General features: G+C 42.0%; 1 pseudogene; it reads left to right on the forward strand.

Moving 5' to 3' along the window:
- Nucleotides 1-2483: 2483 nt before the first annotated feature.
- Nucleotides 2484-3197, forward strand: LOC123378991 (annotated as a pseudogene).
- The last annotated feature ends 8104 nt before the right edge of the window (nt 3198-11301 follow it).

Below are 11301 nucleotides of genomic sequence, written 5' to 3' on the forward strand. Positions count from 1 at the left end.
AAGCAGGCTCTGTGCCGACAGCAGATAGCCCCGTGTGGGCTCGAACCCATGAACCGTTTTTTTAATATTACTCCCTAACCTTTGGAAATTTTTTCAGTTGATAAGTGAAAAATAAGATTACACATTCAATAACTATGTGGAGTGTACCTATTATGGACCAAGTACTGGTTTGAGTGAAGAAGACAAAAGTCCAGGAACTGCTGGTGTGTAACTGGGTGTGCAAGAGCACCGGGCTACAAGGGTTCCATTCAGACCAGGCTTGGCCACTCACTGCTGGCAAAATCCAAAGGCAGAGAGACAAGCATTGGTGAAACGAGAAAGGAATTCATGTCAATGAGGCCAACACTGGGAAAACAGAGGACTAACTAACTTCTCATCTCCAAAGTGCTGAAAATACTTCTAGGTTACTGCAAGGAAAATGTGGGACAACGGTCGGTGGTACAAGTAGGTGGGCAATAAAGGTCAGGTCAAGCACTGTGTTAGGGTCAATCACTCAGGGTCTTGCTGGCTCCCAGCAGTCTTTATTCCTTGAGGGGTAGTTTTGGTTCCCACCAAGGGATGCTTTGCCTACAGGGTCTTTTGCCTGGGTTAAGAGATAAGCTGGAGAGAAGAATTTAGTTAGAATGTACTCACAGGTCAAAATGGAGGTAGTTGAAGTCCTCTTTTATGAGTCTGCCTTGCAATAAGTGACCAAAAGTTATCCTGGATGCCAGATTGAAACTGATACTCAAAATAGGCTGAAATATTTAGAGGTCTGAAGAGAAGATTATCGCATTTTGCACATAAAAGGAATGTAAACAGCTTGTGGCCAGAAGGAAGATTATGACAGGTTAAGATGGAAGGGCAGCTCTCCCTGCCCACAGGTCCTGTCCCAGTGTTTTAATAACTTTTTTTTGTTTTTAATAACCTTTTTTGCATGGGGGTGGGGAATTAAGATGCACAAATTCAAATTTGTTATTTTTTTTAAAGTTTACTTAGAGAAGGAGAAGGGGAAGGGCAGAAGGAGAGAGGGGGACAGAAGCCCCTGTAGCAGGCTCCAGGCCGAAGGCAGAGAGCCCAATGAGGGTCTTGAACTCAGGAATCGTGAGATCACGACCTGAACCAAAGTCAGATGCTTAACCTACTGAGCCACCCAGGCGCACCTCACAAATTTTTTAAAGAAAAAAAAAAAAAAAAGATACCCAAATTCTTTGACACTCCTATGAATAAGTGGAGTCTAGTTTTCTCCTTTTGAGTCTGAATAAGTTTTATGATTTTTACCAATGAATATAATACCAGAATGCCAGTTTTGGGCCCAGGTATTAAGAGACTAGAAGCTTTGGAGAGCATGGGTGGCTCAGTCAGTTGACCTTCTGACTCTTGATTTTGGCTCAGGTCGTGTTCCCAGGGTCATGGGATGGAGCCCCGCATCAGGCTCCATGCTGAGTCTGGAGCCTGCTTAATTAAGATTCTTTTGTCTCTCTCCCTCTGCTCCCCTCCCTGACTCACCCTCCCTCCCTCTCTCTCTCTCTCTCTAATATAAAAAAACATTTTTTTTTTTTTTAAGAAACTGGTAGCTTCAACCTCTTGTCTCTTGGAATCCAGGTGCCATGCTATGAGGAAGAACAAGCAGCCCCATGGAGAGGCCCACAGGGAGAGAAGCCAAAACTTGCCCCCTCCCTGCCCCTTTGGCTGACAGCATCAACCTGTCTTGCTGGCCATGTGGGTGAACTATCTTAGAGGAGAATCCTCCAGACCCAGATGAGCCATGTTAGCTAACTGCCTGAGGACTGAGAGCAGCTTTGCCCACACACACAGAGCTGAAAGTATCTTGAGAATTTACATTCCCCTAGGTAGCATTTGCCAACAACTAAGCAGTGTGGATATATAAAAGTTGGCTTCCTCAGGGTGCCTGGCTAGCTCAGCCAGAAGAGCATACGACTCTTAATCGTGGGGTTATAAGTTTGATGCCCGTGTTAGTATATAGAGATTAATAAAAAAAGTAAACCTAAAAAAAGAGTCAATCTGTAATAAATAAATAAATAAATAAATAAATAAATAAATAATCATCTCCTTTCCTCAAGTTAGAACTATAGGGTATAATTTATACTCCAGAGTTCCCCTGAGGTATCAGGCTATTATCCACAGTACTTGAACCAAAATTGCATATTGCCTGTATTCCTCCCAGTCCTGCTCCCCCATTTCCCTCACAGCTTCTCCCCGGGGAAGATTAATTGCATATAAATCTTCCCGTCTCAGGATCTGGCTCTGGGAACTGGACCAGAGGCAACCCCTCTGGCTGTTTTGTGGAGAATGAATTGGAGGCCCCGAGGAGTGGAAGCATCCTGACCATTTAGAAGGCCATTTCAGTAAGTCAGAAGAGGTACAAGAAGGGCCTGGACTTTGTAACAGCAGGGAAAGTCTAATGGTGTGGACAGAGTCCGAACCTACCTTGACAGTGAAACTAACAATTTCATAATGATATGGTGGATTGTAAGGGGTGAAAAACTCAAGGATGTTTCCCAGCCTTGTGCACCTCTGCTCGCTGTGGTAGCCCCAGGTGCGACCTGGATGTGCAGAAGGACGCAGGCAAGTTCCTGGGCCTGCACAAGCTGCAGAAACACTCTGCTAGCAACTACATCATTGTGTCCAACCAGATGAACATGACTGAGGCTGAAATGGTGAAAGGCAGGTCAATGGGCCCTTTAAAATCTATACTATCTGTAGGGCCATTCTCAGGAGAGGCCAGTCAGATGATTCCATTCTGGATCTGGCCAAGACAGCATTATCTCAGAGAACTTCTGACTGGGGAAGGTCATGGATGTGGAATATTTGTCATAAACAAGTTGTGGCGCACCCCTCCCCCCAAAATATTTACCAAGTTTCTGGTGTGATCAACTGAAAAACATGGAGGTAACTTTAGTAGATGTAAAAACCTATGGAGAAAAGAGCATTGAAAATCAAGCATTGGGGCATCTGAGTGGCTTAGTTGGATGAGTATCCGACTTCAACTCGGGTCATGATCTCACAGCTGGGGTGAGTTCCAGCCCCAGGTCATGCTCACTACTGTCAGAGACTGCTTGGGATTCTCCGTCCCCCTCTCTCTGCCCCTCCACTGCTCATGTTGCAAGATTTGTTTTAAATATTTATTTATGTATTTTGAGAGAAAGAGGACATGCACACAGGAGCCGAGGAGGGGCAAACAGAAAGGGAGAGAGAGAATCCCAAGCAGGCTCCATGCTGTCTGCACATAGCCTAATGTTGGACTCGATCTCACAAACCATGAACCATGAGATCATGAGCTGATCCAAAATCAAGAGTAGGACATTTAACTAACTGAGTCACCCAGGCACCCCTTAAAGTTTTTAACTCTTTAAAGGAAGAGAGAGGGGCACCTGGGTGGCTCAATTGGTTAATCGTCCAACTTCAGCTCAGTTCATGATCTTATAGTACATGAGTTTGAACCCCATGTTGGGCTCTGCACTTACAGCACTGAGCCTACCTGGGATTCTCTCTCTCCCTCACTCTCTTTCCCTCCCCCCCCCCTCTCTCAAAAAACAAACAAAAAAAAAACTTAATTAAAAAATAGAAAAATTGTGTTCAGTAAATGTTTACTAATGACCCACTCTGATAAATGTTACCCCACTTAACAGTGTTGGCCACTTCGTTGGCCTTCAAGAAATTATTGTTGGGAAAAAAAAATGATTGTTGGTTAGATCCTTAAGTTACCAAAAGTCTGTTTTTTTCCCCTGTTCCAATTGAGTACAAAAGCCATTTACAAGCCACCAGAAAAGGCTCAGTTGGTTGAGTGTCCGACTTCGGCTGAGGTCATGATCTCACAGTTCTTGGTTTCAAGTCCTACATCAGGCTCACAGCTGTCAGCACAGAGCATGCTTCAGATCTTCTGTCCCCCATCTCTCTGCCCCTGCCCCGCTCGCATGCATGTGCTCTCTTTCTCAAAAATAAATAAACCTTTAAAAAATACAAAAATAAAAGCCGCCAAAAAGGAAAAGTTGTGGAAAAATAGCAGAGGAGTTAAATGTGTCTTCATTAGATCTTTGTTTATTTGTCAGCCCCTCTTCATATCAGACATTAGATGGCTCCTGATTAAATCACACCACTTGTCACACATTTTACCATGATATTAAAAAAAAAAAAGTTAATGGATTTAAAAGAAGTGTAAAGTGCTGCAAAAGCAGTACTGTCAGAAACCATTAATCTTTAGCTATCTACATCGTCCAAGGTAAGGAAAACATTGCATGAGAAAGAATTGTGCCAGGACAGTCATCTAATCTACCTAGCCAATACAAGCTGTGTTGCAGGGGCAAGCTAGAGCACCTAGCTGGCTCACTCCATAGAGCACATGACTCTTGAATCAGGGTCATTGGGTGTAGAATTACTTTTAAAAATTGGGGGGGGGGGGAGACAAGCTAAAATTATTCAGCAGTCTACTCACCACTTAAGAAAATAAGGTACTCATTGCCATTCATCTTTTTTCATGTTTTGAATATGGCTTTTCAACAAATGTGTGTTGATTAGCGATGTTACCTAAAGCACTACCTAGTGCTTTAAGGGTGGGAATAATATCTTACTTCAACCACATATTCCTGGAGTACATGATAAATACTTAAAAAATATTTATAGAATGAAAGTATTCAGGAGCTATGCATTTGCAGAGGATACTTTCTCTATGAAGCATTCCCTGATATCTCTTGGTATTATTGAACAAGTTCTCCCTAGTGTTTCCATTGACCCTGGCTGGAGACAAAAATATGAATTATAGTGGGTGAAGTAAGTACTATGAGAGAGATAGGTAAAAACTAGTGGGATCATAAATGAGTGGACAATTCATTCTGCCTTTGATAGGAGTGGGTCAGAGAAATCTACAGAGAAGTGGCTTCTCAGCTGGGCTGTATACGGTGAAATGGCAAAAAGGGAGTTCCAAGGAAAGGAAATAAATCAAGTCACAAAGAAATGAGTAAGAATGCCTTTTTTTTTAATTTAAATTTTAGTTAACATGCAGTGCAATATTGGTTTTGGGAGAATTCAGCAACTCATCAATTATATACAACAATCAGCGCTCATCACAACCAGTGCCCTCCTTTTTTTTTTTTTTTAATTTTTTTTAAATTTTTTTTTTCAACGTTTTTTTTATTTATTTTTGGGACAGAGAGAGACAGAGCATGAACAGGGGAGGGGCAGAGAGAGAGGAAGACACAGAATCGGAAACAGGCTCCAGGCTCTGAGCCATCAGCCCAGAGCCTGACGCGGGGCTCGAACTCACGGACCGCGAGATCGTGACCTGGCTGAAGTCGGACGCTTAACCGACTGCGCCACCCAGGCGCCCCTAATTTTTTTTTTTTAATTTACATCCAAATTAGTTAGCATATAGTGCAACAATGATTTCAGGAGTAGATTCCTTACTGCCCTTATCCATTTAGCCCATCCCCCCTCCCAAAACCCCTCCAACAACCCTCAGTTTGTTCTCCATATTTATGAATCTCTTCTGTTTTGTCCCCCTCCCTGTTTTTATATTCTTTTTGTTTCCCTTCCCTTATGTTCATCTGTTTTGTCTCTTAAAGTCCTCATATGAGTGAAGTCATATGACTTTTGTCTTTCTCTAATTTTACTTAGCATAATACCCTCCAGTTCCATCCACATAGTTGCAAATGGCAAGATTTCATTCTTTTTGATTGGTGAGTAATGCTCCAGTGTGTGTGTGTGTGTGTGTGTGTGTGTGTGTGTGTGTGTGTATACACACGTCTTCTTTATCCATTCATCCATCGATGGACATTTGGGCTTTTTCCATACTTTGGCTATTGTTGATAGTGCTGCTATAAACATGGGGGTGTATGTGTCCCTTCGAAACAGCACACCTGTATCCCTTGGGTAAATGCCTAGTAGTGCAATTGCTGGGTCGTAGGGTAGTTCTATTTTTAGTTTTTGGGGGAACCTCCATACTGTTTTCCAGAGTGGCTGCACCAGCTAGCATTCCCACCAATGCCCTTCTTAAGACCATCACCCATCCACCTCCCTCTACCAATCCTCAGTTTGTTCTTTATCATTAAGTCTCTTGGGGTACCTGGGTGGCTCAGTCTGTTAAGCTTCCGAATTCCACTCAAGTCATGATCTTATGGTATGTGACTTCAAGCCTCTCATAGGGCTCTGTGCTGACAGCTCGTAGCCTGGAGCCTGCTTCAGCTTCTGTGTCTCCCTCTCTCTCTCTGTCCCTCCCCCACTCCCACTCCGTCTTTCTCTCTCTCAAAACTAAACATTAAATATTTATTTTAATTTAAAAAAAGAGTCTCTTGGGGCACCTGGGTGGCCCAGTCGGTTAAGCATCTGACTTCAGCTCAGGTCATGACCTCGCGGTTCATGAGTTTGAGCCCCACATGAGGCCCTGTGCTGATAGCTTGGAGCCTGGAGCCAGGAGCCTGGAGCCAGGAGCCTGGAGCCTGTTTCGGATTCTGTCTCCCTCTTTCTCTGACCCTCCCCTGCTCATACTCCATCTCTGTCTCTGTCTCTGTCCCTCTCTCTCTCTCTCAAAAATAAATAAAAACATTTAATTAATAAAAAAAAAGAGTCTCTTGTGGTTTGTTTCCCTCTCTTCTCTTCCCCCTACCTTTCCATATGTTCATCTGTATTGTTTCTTAAATTCCACAAATGAATGAAATCATATGGTATTTGTCTTTCTCTGATTGACATGTTTCACTTAGCATATTACATTCTAGCTCCATCCACATTGTTGCAAATGACAAGATTTCACTCTTTTTAATGGCTGAGTAATATTCTATTGTATATATATACAACCATATCTTTATCCATTCATCAATTGATGGTCAGTTGGGCTCTCTGCATAGTTTGGCAATTGTTGATAACACTGCTATAAACATTGGGGTGCATGTATCCCTTCAAATCTGTATTTTTATATCCTTTGGGTAAATACCTAATAGTGGAATTGCTGGATCATAGGGTAGTTCTATTTTTCGTTTCTTGAGGAATCTCCATGCTATTCTCCAGAGTGGCTGCACCAGTTTGCATTTCCACCAACAGTGGAAGAAGGTTCTCCTTTTTCTGCATCCTCACCAACACCTAATTTTTTTTTTAAGAAAAAAAAAATTTTTAAGTTTATTTATTTATTTTGAAAGAGAGTGTGCACAGGACATGGGGAGGGGCAGAGAGAGAGAGAGAATCCAAAGCAAGCTCCACACCAGTAGTGTGGAGACCAATTCAGGGCTCAAACCTGCAAAATGTGAGATCATGACCTGAGCCAAAACCAAGAGTTGAACGCTTAACCGACTGAGCCACTCAGGGGCCCCAACACCTACTGTTTCTTGTATTGTTAATTTTAGCCATTCTGACAGGTGTGAGGTGGTATCTCATCATGGTTTTGATTTGTATTTCCCTGATGATGAGTGATATTGAGCATCTTTTCAGGTGTCTGTAGGCCATCTGTATATCTTCTTTGGAAAAGTGTCTATTCATGTCTCTGTCCATTTCTTAACTGGGTTATTTGTTTTTTGGGTGTTCAGTTTGATAAATTCTTTCTAGATTTTGGATACTAACCCTTTATCAGATATGTCTTTCACAAATATCTTCTCCCTTTCCATTGGTTGCCTTTTAGCTTTGTTGATTGTTTCCTTCCTTGTGCAGAAGTTTTAATCTTGATAAGGTCCTACTAGTTAGTGTTTGCTTTTTTTTTCTTAATGTTTTTGTTTGTTTGTTTGTTTGTTTGTTTTGAGACAGAGAGAGACAGAGCATGAGCAGGGAAGGGGCAGAGAGAGAGGGAGACACAGAATCGGAAGCAGGCTCCAGGCTATGAGCCATCAGCCCAGAGCCTGATGCAGGGCTCGAACTCACAGACTGTGAGATCATGACCTGAGCCGAAGTTGGATGCTCAACCGACTGAGCCACCCAGGCGCCCCAGTTAGTGTTTGCTTTTGTTTCCCTTGCCTTTGACAACGTGTCTAGTAAGAAGTTGCTCTGGCTGAGGTAAAAGACGTTTCTGCCTGGGTTGTCCTCTAGGATTTTGATGGTTTCTTGTCTCACATTTAGACGTTTAGACATTAAATTTTGATGGTTTCTTGTCTCACATTTAGACATTAAATCCATTTTGCATTTATTTTTGTTGGTGTAAGCAAGTGGTCCAGTTTCAAGAGAATGCCTTTTAATAAAAGGATTCTCCCAAAGTGCATTGCACCGAATGTTTGAAGATTGTTATAGTAGGAAGATAATTTTTCTAATGTTTATTTATTTTTGAAAGAAAGAGAGCATGAGCTGAGGAAGGGCAGAGAGAAGGAGAGAGGGTCCGAAGCAGGCTCTGCGCTGACAGCAGTGAGCCAATGTGGGACTCGAACCCAGGAACCATGACATCACAACCTCAGCTGCAGTCAGATGCTCAACCAACTGAGCCACCCAGGCCACCCCTGGAATACAGTTTTTTAAACCACATAATTAATATGGAGCCATTATGAAGAAAAAGTGATTTAATATGTAATAGCTGAAGTTAAGTAAGTTAGAGGAGAAACAATCTCATTCAAGTTATCCCTCACTTAATCAGACCCTCTAAGGTCCTGAGAGGGCCTACCACTTGTTACATGGTCATTTTTTAAAATAAATTTTGCATTTAATTGTATTTGATAAAGACTGCTCTCTTTTTCCTCTAACACCCATTTGTCATAATTCCACTTGGGTCGTGTGGCATTGGGGGGATCGGTCACTAAGAAGTTGATTTGGGAATACATGTAATGTGTTGTTCCTCAGTCACTTCCATGCATAGTGTAAAATATAATTCTCATGTTATTAAGAGCATAATTCTCATACAAATAAATAGTGGCCATGGGACAAAGTTTTATTTAACTCATCAGTGAGGGAACCAATGGAATGACAGAGCTGCTTAAAAAGGATTTGACTAACTAGAGGTGTATAGTGTTCATAGGGAAAGAAAAAATAAAGTAAGATTTTTAAGCTATATGTAAAAGTGAGTAATACCCTACCAAACCATAAAAATGTAACATTTGTTTGGGTTTTTTTCTTTTCACATTTTTATTTAAATTCTAGTTTATTAACATACAATGCAATATTGGTTTCAAGAGTAGAATTCAGTGATTCATCACTTACATACAACACTCAGTGCTCATCCCAAGTGCCTTCCTTAATGCCCATGACCCATCTAGCCCATCACCCACCCACTTCCCTTCATCAACCCTCAGTTTGTTCTCTATCATTAAGAGTCTCTTGTAGTTTGTTTCCCTCTTTTTTCTCCCTTCCCATATATTCATCTGTTTTGTTTCTTAAATTCCACATATGAGAGAAATCATATGGTATTTGACTTTCTCTGACTGGTTTATTTCGCTTAGCATAATACACTCTGGCACTATCCACGTCGTTGCAAATGGCAAGATTTCATTCTTTTTGATTGCCAAGTAATATTCCAGTGTGTGTGTGTGTGTGTGTGTGTGTGTGTCTGTGTGTGTGTGTGTGTGTGTGTGTGTGTGTGTGTGTACCACATCTTCTTTATCCATTCATCATTGAAAATTTGACCTCTTTTTGGATATTGTTGATAATGCTGCTATAAACAGCACAGTGCATGTATCCCTTCAAATCTGTATTTTTGTATCCCTTGGGTAAATATCAAAATGCTGGATCATAGGGTAGTTCTATTTTTAGCTTTCTGAGGAACCTCCATACTTAAAAACAAAACAAAACAAAACACCTTTGGAGTATCCTTGTTATCAAGCAGGAAATAAAAGATTATCCCCCCTTATAAATGTTCCACAAGTTAACCTCTAACTTCAGGGCTATAAACTATCTGGGGCTTCTCATTCATAGATAGTAACTCAGAGAAAGTTACAATATTCAAGAAAGGCAGATGTCTGTGAGCCAGCTTATACTCTGTATGATACTAAAAATATCATGTAGGATGCCTGGGTGGTTCAGTTTGTTAAGCATCCCACTCTTGATTTCCACTCAGGTCATGATTTCATGGTCCATGAGATCAAGCCTCACATGGGATTCATGCTTACAGCACAGAGCCTGCTTGGGATTCTTGCTCTCCCTCTCTCACTGTCCCTCCTCCATTCACGCGTGCACACATGTGCTGGCTCTCTCTCTCAAAATAAATAAGCTTTAAAAGTAAATAAATTAATTAGTTAAATAAAAATATTTCCCCCCACATTGTATAAACCCACAAAACCTGGATCTGCCCTGCCAGGATCAGGTCTAGAGGAGTTGCTTGTACATCACAATTACTCTGATCCCACTCTCAATATAGTGTGGCAAGACCTCAGGCACATGGTGGTCCTCACTCTCAACAGGAGAGATCTGTTTGGTCCACTTTGGTCAAATCTCCACTCCTGGGTCAATCACATGTAAGGGCTGAGCGGTTGTTCAAGCTCACTGGGGACATAGGGCTCCCTCTGTGGGCTTGGAAGATCAGGACTTCTTATAGAGAAGCATGGTTGGAGAGGAAGTAGGACAGATAACTTGGTGGCCCTCAAGTTCCTTATCTGAAGAATGGAAATTAAAAAGATCTATCAAAGTGAAAGAAACGAAGAATTAAAATATCTAAAGAATGGTATAAATTTAAGATATTTTAGGGGCGCCTGGGTGGCTCAGTTGGTTGGGCGGCCAACTTCAGCTCAGGTCATGATCTCGCAGTTCGTGAGTTCGAGCGCCGCGTCGGGCTCTGTGCTGACAGCTCAGAGCCTGGAGCCTGTTTCAGATTCTGTGTCTCCCTCTCTCTGACCCTCCCCCGTTCATGCTCTGTCTCTCTCTGTCTCAAAAATAAATAAATGTTAAAAAAAATTTTTTTAATAAAATTTAAGATATTTTGTTCATTTTTTTAATGTTTATTTCTTTTTGAGAGAAAGCAAGAGTGAGTGGGGGAGGGGCAGAGAGAGAGGGAGACAGAATCCAAAGCAGCCTCACACTGTCACTGCAAAGTCCGACTCAGAGCTAGAACCCACCAACCCACCATGATCATGAGATCATGACCTGAGTTGAAGTCAGATGCTCAACTGACTGAGCCACCCAGGCACCCCTAAGATATTTTTAAAACAAAAATGACTTTTTTTTAAGTTTATTTATTTTTGAGAGAGACAGAGCAAGTGGGAGAGAGGCAAAGAGGGAGAGAGGGAATCCCAAGCAGGCTCCACGCTGTCAGCATGGAGCCTGATGCAGGGCTGAAACCCACAAAATGTGACATCGTGACCTGAGCCAAAACCAAGAGTCAAACGCTTAACTGACTAAGCCACCCAGGCTCCCCCCAAAATGACTTTTAACACCAAACTGGTGATCTGATAAAAGATGGGATGGGTGGAA

This window comes from Felis catus, chromosome C1 (genome assembly GCF_018350175.1).
Source record: "Felis catus isolate Fca126 chromosome C1, F.catus_Fca126_mat1.0, whole genome shotgun sequence".
Classification (NCBI taxonomy): Eukaryota; Metazoa; Chordata; class Mammalia; order Carnivora; family Felidae; genus Felis; species Felis catus.